General features: G+C 35.1%; 1 long non-coding RNA gene across 9 annotated transcripts; it reads left to right on the top strand.

Annotated features, from left to right (window-relative positions):
- Positions 1–5,772: 5,772 nt before the first annotated feature.
- Positions 5,773–11,476, top strand: LOC147481706 (uncharacterized). 9 transcript variants are annotated; one of them, XR_015205205.1, is made up of 6 exons: positions 5,773–6,513; positions 6,975–7,166; positions 7,265–7,797; positions 8,789–9,511; positions 9,660–10,621; positions 10,703–11,476. It is a non-coding gene; the product is annotated as an uncharacterized LOC147481706 (long non-coding RNA). The 9 variants fall into 9 exon arrangements; XR_015205210.1 differs by having other exon boundaries at positions 6,975–7,496; positions 7,597–7,797; XR_015205208.1 differs by having other exon boundaries at positions 5,774–6,513; positions 7,271–7,797.
- Positions 11,477–17,422: the final 5,946 nt, after the last annotated feature.

The raw sequence follows: 17,422 nt of genomic DNA, 5'->3' as shown, positions 1-17,422 counted from the left end.
CACTTGGCCAAGCAGACTTCGAAATATAGTCTATCAAAAGCTGTTGGAGATCTTAATAGGCCAACAAGCTGTTGGACACTTTAAACCAACAAGTCGTTGGACGAATAGGCCGGTTGAAATTTTATCATATGATCAATTTCCTTTTCGTCCGCATTTGAAGTGTTTAACAATGTTTATTGTTTGTTCCATTTTAACTAAGCATACACGCACATGAAGCGTGACATTCTGATTTTAAATTGCAGCATGCATTGTTGTTTTAGCAGGTTTTCTCTATGAGCTTTAAGTCTCTATTTCGCCCAAAGACATAAACTTATGTTTCTTCGGATAACGGGACAAGGCAACAGGGTCGAGTAATGAGCACATCATTGTTCGATAAAAGTAATGCAAAACTCAGGTTATGATAAATTACTAAAATTAAACCAACAGTTTTTTACTCTTAAAAGATCAGTTAAATATATGAAAATAATTAGGTACTAGTATCTGATATCTCGAATACTATGAAAGTATGAAATATCACTTGGTACCAAGCAACCGGTTAGCTATTGCGCTTTCAAAGTAGAAGAGTGGTCTCTTAGAAGTGGTAGTGTAAAGAAGCGTTATCCTCTTTGTCTTGAAAGAAAGTGAGTAAGCCGATAATCGTTAGGTAAGTAAAAGCGTAATAAGCCGGCCTTTTAAGAAAGAAAGTCCCCAATGGAACTAGAAAGAAAAACAAGTAATCGAACTTGTCCACATCGCACAAGAGAAACCTAAGCACCCACATTACTGTATGCCTGGCCCGAAGCTTACCAACCCCGGAAGGTAATCAACATGGAGACATAACCAGCTCTAGAGAAACCAAGCGCAATGTCTATCATCAAGTCCCATAGGATTTGAATTATAACATGATTCCAGGTAGTTAAAATATTATATCTACATATCAGACAATTTTTTCTTTCTTCTGGCCATATTTGAGATTATTTTGGTTGTTTAAGGTCTTATCTTGGGTGGGATCGTTAGAAATTGTTGATGCTCACTAGCAAAGTCTCAAAGGGGAAAGTAGGAGATATCATTGTACTATCCTTAATAAGTATCTTATGCATCAGGTTGAAATAACGTAGATATTGCAGGGCAATGCATATATAATTGCAATTAGAAGTGGGTTTCCCCATACATGCGCATGTGTTTGACATGTCAACAGATCGGTCATGAAAATGGAAATTAGAAATGATATTTATTAGTTTAAGTTAGAGTAGTGCTTTTACACTTGAAAGTTGAAGGTAGCTGGCACACTAAATACTCTAGCAATATGCCATGTAACATGTCAGGCATATCTGACATCTGCTTAGTCACATTATCGATAATGGTTTATGTGTCGATATCATCCTCAATTAGTTTTCAAAAAATATCATACCTTCTTTCAACATTTTACTATTTACTTCTCCAAGACGTTGCATATCTCAACCTTCCAAGTGTATCTTACATGCCCATTTAAAACTCATTGGGCTAAATATCAACTATTAGCATATAGCTTTTTATTTCCTTGCCATCCATTTTCAATAACACTTGATTGAATCTTATGTTCGACCAAGAGGAGCAGTTATCTATGTAATTACGGTATTTGTTGGTCGTTGTTCCGGTCGAGCACTCTCTTTTCTGGTCGATAAAAAAGCATCAACATTACATCTGTGGAAAATCGACGTGGTGCCTAAAAGGTGTCCGACTAAAAGATTCGTTCTCTTTTTATCATAACAAGACTATCTATTTCCTTCCCAGATTTAGATTCGATGTGTATTCGTTTTCAACATTATTTCTCCTAATCATATATTCTCGCTTCTCATGTATGTTATCATCAAAGTGTTTTAACAAACCACAGACACAGAAGTTGAGATGATAACAGGACACAATTAATCAAGTCCGAATCAAAATAAACAAATAATTAACAGCTAAAAATCAAAAACAAAATAGTCAACACCCAACAAGCAAATCAACAACAAGAAAAAAAAAATATATCAAGCTATAATAATTAGTAAAAATGACCTCAATGCCTTCTTTGGTCAAACAGATCGGCAGATTCAGGAACACCACCAATATTTCTTCCAATCTTCTTACAAACCGTGTGAATCTCTACACAAACTTTGAAATCACAGTTATTAAAATCGATTTTTTCTGAAAAATTTCAAAAGAGAAAGAGGAAAAGAGAGTTGCGGCTAACCCGAGAGAGAGAGTGTGAGAGAAGAGAGTGAGTCTGAGAGATTGCGACCTAGGGTTGATTCAATTTGGCAAATGAAGTGGGAAAATTTTGGGCGATTTTCCTCTGGCAAAATATATCCATCTCGGAGATGGATAAATTTTTCCCGCTTGAAGTGGGAAAATTGGGTCACGTGATGTGTTTGCCGGCAAATGAGAAAAGGATTTGCCAAGTCCTAAAATGGTACCAAGCAGGGGAAAATGCACTGTTAAGTGGGAAAATCTGGATTTGCCAGCGGGAAAATGGGTTAACAAGCACGCCCTAACTTCTTTATAAGGGATTTGCTTTTACAAATGTTGCTCCAACTAACATGACAAAGATTCTCCAAAACTTCACTCAATTTTTCAAAATTGCTTATTTCATTTGGTTTGATACAAACCAAAGTACCTTTAATCAATAATAGATAAGTTGTGTAGCCCTTTACGAATCCTATCTCAATTCAAGCCAATTCATCATTTGCTCTTTTAAAGCCTAAACTTATCAATAAATACTATTACCCTGACAAGATAATTTCCCAACTACATTGTTACTATTGGTGGTAGATTTGAACTAATCACAAAAAGAAAAGGTGGCACATGATTTGCCATCAGTAATGAGTGGTCTAATGATATACTTTTTTGCAGGAAGCAAGGAATGTGTTGTTTATGGAGCAGATGAAGTAGAATACGAAGCTTATACTTGGGGCATGCAAAGGCATTTGATTAGGTTATGGTTGTCTCTGTAGAATAATTAATTCTATAAATGGTCGATTTGTATCATTGTTCATAAATGTGAAATTGTCAATTTCTTTATAAGCCCGAGCTTATGTAGATGAGAAAATTCTAAGAATGAGAGGAGGTTTTGGGAAATAACATAAGTGGGACACACCTACAAATTTGGGTTGAATAATCTCAACACTAGCTCTCTTTTATTGGGACACACTAGAAATAAATACATGTTGTTAGACACTTCTTTATTTACTTGTGAACCTTTACCTGCAAGAAATGAACCCGATGCCTCTTAGAAACATCAGCTCTGATACCATGTCAAATTGTCAATTTCTCTATAAGTTTGAACTTCGTAGATAGACAAATTCTATGAATATAAGAGAGACTCAGGGAAAAAAAACGTAAGTGAAACACATCTACCAAATGGGGTGTAGTGATCTTAACAATTATAGCACTTAACAAGGTCTCGTTGAAGAGTTTAATAGAATCAAAAGAGTCATTGGTGTTTCTAACGATTGTTTTTTGTTCAAGTTCAAGAGAGGTCACTCAACATTCACATATTTAGCTGGTTTAATTTGCAAAATGTCCTTGGTACTGCTCCAATTTGGTAGCTTTGATTGTAACTCTCAAAAGTTCTTTTGTTATTTGTAACTTTAAACACATCTTTTTAGAGGGTAGTCAGGTAGCTTATTACCTTTCAAAGTTGTACAGATCACCAGGTGATCATTTTCTCTCTTTTCTCCCTCCTTTGGATCTCAATTTAAATTCTATTGTTGAAGAGGACATCAGTGGAACAATGTATTTTAGAGGTTCATGATATACAGGTTGAGGTCCGCCATAACCTCTAACCTTTTATTTTTTTTGGCAAAATGTAACCTTTGAAAGAAAGAAAAAATTACAATAGAAGCATAGTTTGAGATTTCAAAATTATCAGAATTTCCAAAATCTAAAAAACCAAAATTAACTATATTTCAACCCTATGTTGTATTTCCATTCCGACTATTTTGAAATATAAAATATTTCAACCCTATGTTTTATTTTCCATTTAAAAAAAAATGAAATATTTAGCGGAATTCCGATATTTGGTTTGAAATCATGAACACTGAATATAAGTCAGGTCAATTTCACAAGGTGATTTAATTGGGCACTCATCAAATTGGATTGGGTAACCCCCAAAAAAAAAAATATTACAAGTTTGCCATATTACAAGTTTGCCATGAAAGCCCAAGCCTAACAATCAATTCAACCGATCTCGCCATAACGAAACCCTCAGGTCGTTTGAGTGTACACTCAAACGGTCTCGCCATATCGTTTGAGTATACACTCAAACAAGTTTTGTCATATCGTTTGAGTGTACACTAAAATGGTCTCGCCATGTCGTTTGAGTATACTCAAATGGTCTCGCTATGTCGTTTGAGACAAAACTCTTGGGTTTTTAGCTAGACGATATGGCGGGGTCGTTTGGGCAGTCTCTTCGTCGACATGGCGGGGTCGTTTGGGGACTCTCTTCGGGGACATGGCTGGGACTTAAAAAATTTGATTTGTTTGTCACAAGTTCATTTTAAAAATCAACTTCCACTTAATCAACCCAAACTCGAAACGACTTCATCAAACTTGGGCAAACTCGAACTCAAGTTTAATCAACCCAATCTTCCACCCAAACTCCAAAAAAAAATCAAATTTGAAGTCATCAAGTTTAATCAACCCAATCTTCCACCCAAACTCGAACTCATCAAGTTTGTATTGAGTTTGATATGAAGTCATCATGTTTGTAATATTTGGGTTGAAGCCATCCAAAAAAACACTTTGTATTGAGTTTGAAATCATCAAGTTTAATCAACCCAATCTTTCACCCAAACTCAAACTCAAACTCAAATTTTGTATTAAAGTGGTTAAATTGGGCAGCCAAATTCGAAATTTCTTTGGATGCAAACTCAAATTTCTTGGATGCAAAACTCGAACTCGCGAGAGAGATGATATCGGTACAAGCGTTTATAAAACAAAATTTCCGGTATGCGTTGAGGTGGGGGGTGTATTGGACTATTTTTGTTGGACTTAGTTGTTAGGCTTGGGTCGGAGATTGCCAAATTCAATTTCATGAGTGCCCAATACATGACCCTTTCATCCACAATAGCAAATTCATTCCAAAATAATTTTTTAAAAAAAACACACATATTCCTGACGCATATTCCTAAACCCATCCTGTAAGCCAACTAAAGCTAAGCATCTATGTTGCACGGACATGGACGCGGATGCAGACATTGACGCGGCGACTCGGTTATATCTCAAAAAAATAGGATGCGAACGCGGCAAAGGACGTGGAAATTAATTAATATTTATAATTTTATTTTATATAAACTAAACATTAAAAACTAAATTAAATGTATCAACATTCATAAATTCAAAACTATTAAAGATAAATAGCCACAAAATTAAGTTTAATATTTTCTAATCAAACTTTAAAAACATGTCATAAGTCTTAACAAAACAAATAAATGAAAAAATTGAGTTTTTTAATATTATTTCGATTTATTTTTTATTTTTTAGGTCAAAATCCGCGTCCTGATCATGTTGACTACATCCTGACTCACGTCCGGTTTAGTTGACTGCGTCTTGACTATGTTGACCGCGTCCGATGCGCTTCCATGCCGTGTCCGACGTGTACCGAGCCTATTAGGAGGTGCGTCCGTCCTGCAGAACGGCTATCTCGCTTCCCAATCAAAGACCATTAATACTGAGTAGTTGAGAATGCTCCCAGTGACCCACCTCAACCCCTTTTTTTTCTATGAGACTGACACATCAGATTTTATAATAATTCGGCATAAAAAAAGGAATTCTACGCCCCTTTTTGCCGATTTCAATTGTTCGTAACCCAAAATAGATAAAAACCTCTTCCATACTCTCTTTTCAATTCTACAAAACACTCCCAACTCTAAAAAAAAAATCATCTCCTCAAACCCTCTCTCTTATTCTCTCTTCTTCCAAAATTAAACTGAGAAATTGTTCAAGATCAAAGTTAACCTCTGACAATAACCATTGCACACCTAATCTTGAAGAAAAGGATGGTGTTATTCAGATGTCAACGAAGCGTAATGCAAGTAATGAATCTGTAAGAGAGAAGACACGGTCGCTGATGTAGCAACATGGCATGTTCTTTGGAAGCAGTAGTTTTTTGTCCCCAAGGAGTTCACGGAAGCAGTAGCGGATCAGCAAAATAATATATGGAATGTGGAAAGTCCTGGGCGTGTTTTACACTAAAAGGTTCATCTGTGCCCGTTTAACTATAATACGATGAACATACCTAATGGAAGAACTGGTTGTTGGGCACTTCACTCCACGTTTCTCAAAAGTCTAATTTTCAACTAAAAAAAAACTCTCTCAGACGCCGAAGAAGAAGATGATGATGAGGCAGCAGAGGAATACGAAGAATATGAGGACGTGGTCGGCTTCTAGATACGAGGAACATAAGTGGCAAGAGTAGAAAAACTTAGAAACGAAGTGAAAGAGTTTGGTGAAGCTGCTATTATTAATATTGACGAACTCATTTCTATCTATGACTTCAGAATAGACAAATTTTAGGTACTTTAAACTTTTTATTTTTTATTTTTACGTTCTTTATCTAAATTACATTTTTTTTTAAATTATTTTGTATGCTCTGGAGAAAGAGTAGATAAGCGGGCCATCACTTGCTTCCCGTAGAAAAAACAGCAATGGAGGCATTAGCTGCATCTCATAGTATCTGGATGCACCACAATGTCTGCATTTTGCAGGTACATCAGACTATTTTGTAGCCAAAAGCGGCTTCCCACCATAGTAATACCTGACACATAAAAGACGTAAGGGACATGAAAGCTATGCTTTCTTGATGACACATCAATATTTCCATCAGATGGATTCCTGTTACATATGTGAAGCAACACCAGCTGTGAGGGTTATATGGTTATCTTGAAGTTCATCACAATAATTAATACACTTCTAGAGTTCAAGTTGTTTAGGAGATACTACTTGCTAGAACTCCGCTCTATGTTACATTACGCCAGATGGCGTAACAACAATGAAAGGTCATATGACTTGGTATTAAAAGCTTTGAGGTTAAGGACCAAACCACATTTGAAAAAGTTCATTATTCCGCCTAAAAGAAGAATATACATGTCTCAGATCTAACTGAGTGGTTACTTGGTGTTTAGTCCGTGATTTCAAGCCAACTTGAATTAAATTTTGTTGCACTTGAGGTACTCTGAAGTCTGAACTAGAACTTCTTCATGTTTAACAACTAATATCATGGCTTGAGATACGCTGGAGCAGATACAACTGATACACGCTAATGAAGTTGCAGATCACATACCTAAAGCATTGCTATGGATATGCATCCAATCGTTTCTGGCCTTGATTGCTATTATCCGTGGGAGACGGCATTTGCAGGACTTGCTTTGAAGATGATGGAGGTGAACGCAAAAACAGCTTTTGTTGTGATGAGCTTGAGGATTGAGGAACCAATGGTTTACTCGGCTGAACAGGAGTTGAGCCTGAACCAGAAAACAAATTCTGACCTTGCAACAGATGCATGACTTGCTCACCTTTCTCACCAACTTGATTTCCAGCAGCCATAGTTTATTTATTTATTGAGGAACTAAGTTTATGTTGGACAATTGTGTTGGACAGGTTGGTGATGCTAATAAGGACCATGCTTGTTGAGAGAGACCAGAAGATATGGACACATGAAGATCAGTATTCAAGATAGACAAAAATAGTCCTGGGTCAGATGTAGCTACTGAAACTGCTGCAGCACTAGCAATTGCTTCATTTGTCTTTAGGAAAATTGATCCCTCTTACCCCAGCCTTTTGAGCAGAAGAGCTATCAGTGTAAGAAAATACAAATCGAAGATTTTGGAATAAATTTATCATTGTTTAGGAGTCTATTATTTTCCCATGAAAATCTAAACAAGTATCTTCTTTAATCCCTCTCTTATTCTTCATAGTTATGATTTCACTTATCCAACAATATTTATAGTGTTCACTTGAATAGCGTGACCAAAATTATTATGTACAATGATTTGGTTGAAAATAACTTAATTCGAACTTCAAATCACTCAAATGGGTGGTTTAAAGGTGGGCTTTAGGTTCTTCATGGGGACGGGGTTAGATGAGACAATCTTTGGTGTTAGGGCTTGCTGCCGATCATCTCTATTCATTTCATACCAATTTAGAGTAATCACCATGGCAATTTACAGGTTTTCTATCAATTGCAAATTGTTTTAGTAATATCATGTCTACCCATAGTACTCCATTGAACGTATTTTTTATATACTATTTTTCCATTCTTCAAGAATTAACTTTGATCCTTGCTTCATTTTTGAGATATTTTTTTCGAGCGATACTATTTTAGATAGATCCTATATTATGAAGCAAAGACAGAAACACTTTTTAGATTTTTGATCGTTGATTCCTTCTCCTTTGTAATTTTTCTTTATGATATTTGTCACTTCCTTTTCCATTAATGTTCATCAACATAGCGGAAAAGAATAAACTATACATATGGATTGGATAAAACCTTTAGCATGCTGCAGAAAGCTTATACTATCAACTCACATTACAAAACTTCAAATAGCTCAATGTGGAGTTGTGCATTATCTTATGTGGGAGCTCTAAGTTCATTATGCTAAAGTGATAAGGACATAACAACTGAAATCTGGAGTATGTGCTGTAAAAATGTGCTCCATATTACTGTTGTTCAATAAAAATGTTTATATACAATTATCAATGACATGCTTTTCAACTTTTATAATTTTGTAACTTTTGCACTGTTACAAAGAGAAGTTATATTAATTTATTGTTCTGTTTCTATCCTTTTCAGGCAGACCTCAACGCTTTTCGCAAGGAACTCCCAGGGGTTAATCTCCAATTTTGTCAGTATAATTCACCCCTTGCAAAGTGGTTCCTGTGCTTACATTTGAATCGATGTATAGATTAAAGTAGCAATTTATCCTTGTGGCAACAACTATCTTGGCGAGAGCTGAATTTGGTGGTTTAGTGTATATTTGACCGTGGTTGCAAAGGTGAGCTAATACTTACTGGAATGGCTCTGGTACACGGGCATTCTTCAGAAACAAAAATTTTAGTGCAGCAACCAGAATAACAATGAATAAGATTGCTCTGTTTCTCTTCATTTGTTCACTCTTTGCTTTTTTCTTGGTTTATTCCGACCACATCAACTTTGTAAGTCTTCTTTCTTTGAATTCTTTCACTACTTTATTTTAAACATAATCTTAGTGCAACTTTTTGTAGTTCACTCATGGTTTAGTCTGATTGGTTGTCACATTTCCTTAGACAACGATAATTTCTTATGATTTATATGTGGCATTGTGGTTGTCACATTTCCTTAGACAACGATGATTTCTTATGATTTATATGTGGCATTGTGGCATAATCTTCCCTAATAGAAACAAGTGCGAATATACTGACATGTTTAGCAACGAAACAAAGATGACATAGGCCAGTACTAGCTAGGTATTGTTTGGTGCTCATGAAGGGCAGGGGCTTCATATTCGTGCGGTGGATGGAATCTTCCATGTCCTGCGTAAGCTTCTTTTCATTCAATTCTTTCTCTCAAGTTTTCCTTATCCTTACGTTAGTCTCTATCATTTAATTCTTTCTCTCAAGTCTTCCTTATCCTTATGTTAGTCTCTATTGCAAACAAGAAACTTATGTTTTATTCCATTCTTTAGGTGCATTTAAAGATCCAGATAGCATTCATGTTGATGATTCTGTGGATCCCGTGAGGGATTTAGAGGTTATTACTGAAAAGCTGCGGCTGAAGGTGCTATATTTTCAAGTTCTTTTGTTAACCCATAGGAATAACTTATTCTGGACCATGCTAAACTCCTCAAACTAGAATTTTTCGAAAGAAAACAAGTAGAGCAACACTTGGGGTGTCTATTAGGCACCACTTGGGATATATTTTTAGCATACACCTTATAGTGTCGAGTTGCTATAACTAAATTTTGGTGAATGAAAAGTTCGTGAATCTCTACTTTATGTTTTAAGTTTTGAGGAACAAACCAACAAAACATACACACTCACAGCTATAACAATCATCTCTAGGCTAATGGTGACTCACTTATACTGACACACTGACTTGACCCAAAACATAATATTGATATGAGTTCTTAATATGTATGAAAGTCGCTAATAATGTAGCATGATAACATCCCACTTTATTTTTCGCGTTTTAAATTTTTTGGAGCTTTACACCTAACAGAGTATTTTCCCTCACACACACTTTTCAAAGCAAAAGCATGATTAATATACTAAAGAATTTTCTTTTACATTCTCTTTTGAATTTATCTACATTTGAGTTCTGCTTTATATAAGTTTCTTATCTTTTATATATTCTTTGCTTTTAAAGGCTGATGAACCAGTGGAAGGCATGTTATTTCTTCTCACTTTAGCTACCAAAGCTTTTGTTTCTTTTTCTTGGTTCTGACAATAGGCATGAGTAGAATTCTGTCATGGGAAGCATGAGCAACTTCTGTTTATCGGGTTTTGCTGCATGTTTTAGCTAAAAAGAAACAGCCCCGTTATAGGAAATGGTTTGTTAATTCCTTCAAACCAATTATACTAGCTTAGCTTCTCATATCATTAGAAGCTGGTTTTGGCACCCTTTCTCCGAAAGGGGTGAACTTTGAAGGTAAGTTTGAATCCACCTGTTTGTGTTCTTTTTTATACATTGGATTCAGTTTAGCTGATATATGGTTTTAATTGTTTGCAGTGCAAGCTTTGGTGAACATAAAAGAATCTCTGATAGATCCTAGAAATGTTCTTGAAAAATGGGATAGAGACTCAGTTGATCCATGTAGTTGATAGTGTTAGAGGAAAAGACCAATGTTGTACGCTGCTTCAGACCAAATCCATACGGTTTTCCAATGATCTTTGCTAGTTGAGGGATGATAAGACGGTCGTAAATTGCAACCCAGATTATTAGAGTGCCAATGGAGAAAATGCCAAATTTGCCAGCTGGAATTTGGAACTGTGATGTCAGGTGTCTATCCATACTGTTAGCTTGAAGTATTTGAAATGATTGTTGGCTCATCGTTACTGAAAGCATGATTCCTGTGGACCACAAAGGGATCACTTTCAACAATGCTTTTAACTCTTCAACTTGCTGAACTGTGCATAGACACCACGGACTTGACACTGATCCATCCATCTCCAACTCTTTATCTTGATTAGCAATGATGCAATCGATTTAAGATTTAATCTATTTCGTGAGGCTTACAAGTAAAAACAAAGGATGTGCCAATTGTTAGTCTATTACTATTGTTTTACAAAGTCGAACATGGTTAAAACAAGCACTTATAATTCAAGTAATAGGCTCTAATTTGGTGTAGGTATTTCCGCTTTTAAAGTAAGTGGTAATAGAGTCGTGGGTGGTCTGACTTTTTTTCGTTTGTTCAAGCAACTCTATCAGTTTATGTATGTGTACGCATGTGGGTGTTGGAGAAGAACATTTTATATGACCATTAATACTGAGCAATTTGAGAATGCTCCTAAGAAGCCACGTCACCACCCTGTTTTACTCTAATGTGGATACGTCAGGTTTAACAAAAGTTTGAAAGAAAAAAAGAAATTTCATGCCTCTTTCAATTGTTCGCCAGTAATAATAACCCAATTTTTTTTTTAAAAAAAAACAAATAAAGTGAAATCTCTCTGAGCAAAACCTCCCGAGTTCTCTTCCATTCTCAGCAAAACCCTTCCTTAAACCTACCAACCCAAAAAAAAAAAAAATAGCAAAAGACTCTTCGTCAAAATCCCACCCAATCAATTACATTTTGTTTTTTTAAACCCTCTAAATTTTTCTTTGTCATCAAAACACAAATAAATTATTACGAACAAAGGCGAGAAATTGGAAAGAGCAGAGATTGATGAATTGATTACCTCTGTTCAACCAAAAAAATTGGAAGAAACTCGAAGGTTTTCAACTCTCTACACCTTCAAAAAAAATTAGAAAAACATAAACCCTTCAAACAAAGTATATATATATATATATATATCGAGCAGGTTCCGTTTACAATACTTTTTATACCATAGTTTATACCACACCCCCTTACAAGATGAATTAAGTGCTAATAATTTGTAGATATGATTTACTAATATATATATATATATATATATCGAGCAAGTTCCGTTTACAATACTTTTTATACCATAGTTTATACCACACCCCCTTACAAGATGAATTAAGTGCTAATAATTTGTAGATATGATTTACTAATCATAGATAATATCTTCACAAAAATTCATCTCATTTGGAAATCTCTAACCTAGTTAAAAGTAGTTGTAAACTTTTATTTTTTTTTAACGGTTCAGATTTTTCGATTTTGCAATTATTGTTTGACATAGTTAAACATTATCAAATGAGGTGAAATTTTATCGAGGTGATTTTCTTGGTTAGTTGAACACATCCACAAAAAATTAGGTTATAATTCATGTTGTAGATAACGTTGTGGGGTATGGTATAAACTATGTTATAAAAAGTATGGTAAACGGAACACCTTTCAGATATATATATATATATATATATATATATATATATATATATATATATATATATATATATATATATATATATATATATATATATATAAAACAATGAATCATTAGCTATTATTAATATATATATATTATTTATTTAAGTAAATTTTAGGCTTTTGAGTCATTAGCTATCTATATCTCTATTAGTAAAGTACACCATAATTAACCTGACCTTTTAAATTAGACCAACCTTTTATCTACCACTAAATACCCTTGATTAGATATTAAAATAAAATATTCAATGCCTTTAAAAAGGACTATTCTGTCATTTCAACTTTTATTTCCATTTATACCCTTAAGTTATAACACCATCACAAAGGAGTTTTGTGTAAATTCAGGTTGAAAACCAAATGCACGCACTATATGACTATATGAATTGTACGCCTATATTTATTAGTCATTAATTAAGACTTAAATTACCATAAATACATTAATCCTTTCCCTTTTAGCCTCCCTCTCAATCTCTATTATCCCATCTTTTTTTTTGCACAAGTAGGTAAAAAAAATCTTATTATCTCTTGCCTCTCTTGAAATACTTGGGATCAATGCCTTCTCTTCTCTGTCTCTTAAATTAAAAAACCTCTAATCACTTAACCTCCGGTCTCTTAACCTCAACAAACAATTCAGAAACTTAGCTACATAGCTACGATAGTAAAGATTGGAAGCTTCAACTCTTGCCTCCAATTGCACGAATAACCTTGATGGACACTGATGTTGAGGACGTAGAAAACTACCCATCTTGGCGATGAATCTGAGTCGTCGGTCAAGAAGTTGATGGATTCTTTCAACCCTTCACTCAAAATGGACAAAATGGTTACTTTGGTTAGCTCTGACGGATATAAATATGAATCTAGATCTTTTGTGTGATTACGTGCATGATTTAAAAAGTGGAGATTGCAGCTACCAATATAACATATTATGGCCAGTGATATATAGACTGGTTAGGGTGTTGTCATATGTGTTCATCGAGTGATTGGCGAACGTTATAGTCTTATAGACTACCCACTTTGATTCTGTTTTTTAATGTGGACTGCGCGCACAAAATAAAGAACCAACACTAGAGAGTAAACAATCACTTACGTTGCCGCTTATCTCCCAACAACTTCCATCATCGTCTACTCTCACCGTAACAGCCATTGCTACCTCCTCTCTCTCTCTCCATATAATCCATAAGTGATGTGATGGGGAATCCCTCTCAACATGGTTAATAGGAGCAAAGCATTGACTAGAACTTTGTCGATCTAGACGCTATCATCTCGAAACCCCCATTTATGATGTTCTTTGGGGCTTGAGTTCCTCCTCATTCGTAACTTGCAAGGGTAGTCTCATTTCCATTGCCTTGTGAACTTACTGCCTTTTAATAACCTCCGCCTTTGGGCGACGAGACAAATTCTCTTCAACTTTTATGTTTTTGATCATCACATGACGGATTATAGTTAGGTGAGAGGCAAATTATTGGAGCTTGTGAGTGCAAAAGTAGTAATATATAGTTGCATCTTTGACCATCTGTCTTTTTTTTCGCTCTACTTATCTGCTTTCGATTGGATTTTTCCTCTTTCTTTTCCAAAGTGTTCTTCATTTTAAGTTTCTCTACAAGAAGTCGCTTCTTTACAATTTTTGCACGTTAAGAGTTGTATTTTTAAGAGTATGCGTTATCACTGCATTACATTCTCGATTATCACACATTAGATTATTTGGTTTGATGAATAGTTGTTGGTGAAATTAAAATGAGGGGTTGTTGTTTTTTTGTTGTGATAGCTTCCCTTTCATAACTTTTTTATTACTCTAGCTTTTTTTTACTCGGTACATGATTTTGATGATTTTGTTTACCATTGTTGATGCCGTTGCTTCTTTTCTCATTATTTGTATAAATAAGCCGCTTCAAATTGAGAGGTGGAGATGTCCCAACACTTATATCCCTTTCAAGATGTCCTTTAGAACACTAACACATCCGAAGTATTTGATTTTTTAGTAATCTTGATGTACAAGGGGTGGGAGAAGAGCCGGTGCCTTGCCTATAACTCCATTGAAATTTGGAAGTAAGCTTTAAAGTCGGTTTAGTTCAAGTGTTGCTTCTTGAATCAGGTTAGGCGTCATGTATCGAGGTAAAAATTCCTACCTTCTTCCATAGCTTATCCCTTAATAGGGCTTCTTATAATATTAGTTTTGAAACCGGGGGTTATCGAGTTGTTCATAATTGGAAAGAGGTTAAATATTTTTGGTGTGAAATCACGCACTAGGCCAAGACAGGGGAGAAAAGATTAATTATTTTGCCAACCGGCCGCATGGAAATTAAATGATAAAAAAATGAACCCACGGTCTAAATGGATATGGAAACTATGGTGTTTAATTAGTTGTTTAAGTATGTGATTGGCAGCAATTTCCATTCTTTTTAGTGGCTTCCAAGAATTTTAGAGTGCTTTGGATACTTAAAGTTCAAAGCATTCTACAGGTGTTTTTCCACCAATTGTTTCTGGTTTATTTTAAATTATGCACGACATATAGGTTTGTGTATGGAAAAAAAAATTTATATTAAAATTGTTATTGTACGGTATGAGTGTCTTAGGTGTGTTGTTGCTTTGGGCCAAGGTAAGTGTTATCTATTCTGTCAATTGTGTTTATGGACAATCTTTTCTTCTTCGGCTATGGTTATATACTACTACTACAAATAAGAGGTTGTACCCTCCTCCAACACTTTTTGAGGCCCTTTCATTTATCTTCTCTACTGTCTTAATAGTGTTAGTATGTAATAGACCATTTCTTATCAGAGAGTATCAACCGTTACTATGGCCTTCACCCTCTTACCATGTATCTGATTTTACCACATATAGGCACCTATTGTTAGTGGAAGAGAGCCTACTTACGAAGATGAGAGAAAGTTAGGCGTTGAGCGCTCTAAAGAGCTAAGTGGAAAAGTGAATCAGGTAAGTTTATAAGAAAGAAAATATTTACATATAATTTTGTTCAAGATTGTGACTCTATTAACTCAAAATTGTTATTGTTGTGAATTGCACAATATTAGTAGCTTGTAATAGGTTTACGAGGCAGAATTTTTTACCCCTTGTGACCTGTGGATATGTTTTTCAGTTTATACTTAGAAGGACGAATGCTTTGCTGTCAAATCACTTACCACCAAAGGTATGTGTCTTGCTTTGCTCTTAATTTGATAGTTGAACTATTGGTTCTAAGTTTTAGACGTCATAATATTTTCTTTATGGTTGTACCAAAGCAGATAGTGGAAGTTGTTTGTCGCAAATAAACCCTGATGTCAAAAATTTCTTAAATTGATTCCAATTACGTCAATAGTCTTTTAGTGTTTCATTTTTCATTTGTGTAATTCCTTTTTGAGCAGGGTTCTGGAAGGGGTCCATGCTTCTTTTGTGGAGTCGGTGCCCTTTAAGTATATTACTCTCTTCACAGTCTTCCAATTGATATACCTTCTCATGTGTTTTGGCATAACATTGATAAGCATAAGAGAGCACATTCTTCCGGTCGTTTTCACCCGAACACCAGTGGGAATTGGATCTTCTTGAGTATGAGGAAATTATCTAGTGCAACACGCCGCATCTCGACCTCTCATTCAAGGTGCACTGTATCAATTATTAAATTGGTCATACTACATATAGTTGGGTTACAAAAGGTTTTTCATTTCAGTGTATAGTCAAAGAATTCAAAAATATCTTCTTTATAACGGCAATGTCAAACCCGCAAAAATATCTTGGATAGGGTGAGAATAGTTTGGGGTAGGCTTACACCATAGAAACAACCACAAAGCTATCTGTGTACATTTAAAAACTGGATAAGTTAAACGACATACTATAAGGGTTCAGCTTAGAACGCTATGTTTTTTTCACTTGAAATAGATGGTGACAACTGTAAGAGCTATTCACTTATTTATAGGCAGGACAAAAGAGGTACTAGCATCTGCGACATTTTTCAATTAAGATAACAAGAAGAGAAGGGATAGTTGTTGATTCCTCTTATATGAAACTCTTCTTACTAATCACTCAGGCCTCTGGTATCTGTTGCTGTTTTGAATGTTTTCATGGTGGCTACTCTGAAACTGTAGGAAACAAATTTCAAATCTTAGGTTCTTCCATGTCGGTGATATTGTATGTTGAATGACATCTTAAAAAACACTCCACCTTACTATGATTTCTTCACACTGTACAGTTCAAAGTGAGATACTCTTTAGTCTTTATCGCTCTGAAGTTCAGTTTTAGGTCGGTCCAGATCACCGGTTTATCCACATTCTTGGTTTTGGAAAAAGTTTACTTTGCAAGAGAAACTTTGCTTTCGGCTTCACTTTCTTGGAAATGATCTATAAAGAAAAAAAATATTATGTTTAGGATAATGACTACTCATGATCTCTCAAATCAAGAGGAGTCAACATATCACTTGGTGATAAAATGTAACTTTAACCCTCAATCTTCATTTTGTGGTTGTATAGAATTTTGTTCATTAGTTTCTCTTGCATAATGCCATGGTAATGCATTACACACTCCCATAAATTTTTTTTTGTGTGCTTTCTCTCAAAATTTGTTTGCTTCCAAAACCCCAATTTGAAAATTAATAAAAAATGGCGAAGAAAAAGACTTGGTGTTTTACTTTAACCCCAATTGAGCGTGAAGAAGATATAACAAGTTGAAAGAAGAAAGCAGTTCTTTGAAGGTCATCGGTCAATTACGCGCCGTTGTACCACGGCAACAAGAGGTATTTTTTTTTTCTCTTCAAATTCGATTTAATTGTATGAACAGTTCTTTGTGATGTGTTTTTAAGAAATTTGGCTGTAGATTGGAACTCTATTCAGCAAGGATGAAGTCATATTGATCACTGTTGAAAAGGATGAACTCTGTTCAAGACCTTTGTTCCACTGTTGAATTCGGCAAGTTAATGT

Source organism: Coptis chinensis, chromosome 8, assembly GCF_015680905.1.
Source record: "Coptis chinensis isolate HL-2020 chromosome 8, ASM1568090v1, whole genome shotgun sequence".
Lineage (NCBI taxonomy): Eukaryota > Viridiplantae > Streptophyta > Magnoliopsida > Ranunculales > Ranunculaceae > Coptis > Coptis chinensis.
Note: the sequence above shows the minus strand (reverse complement) of the source record. Positions and strands in the feature narration are given on the sequence as shown.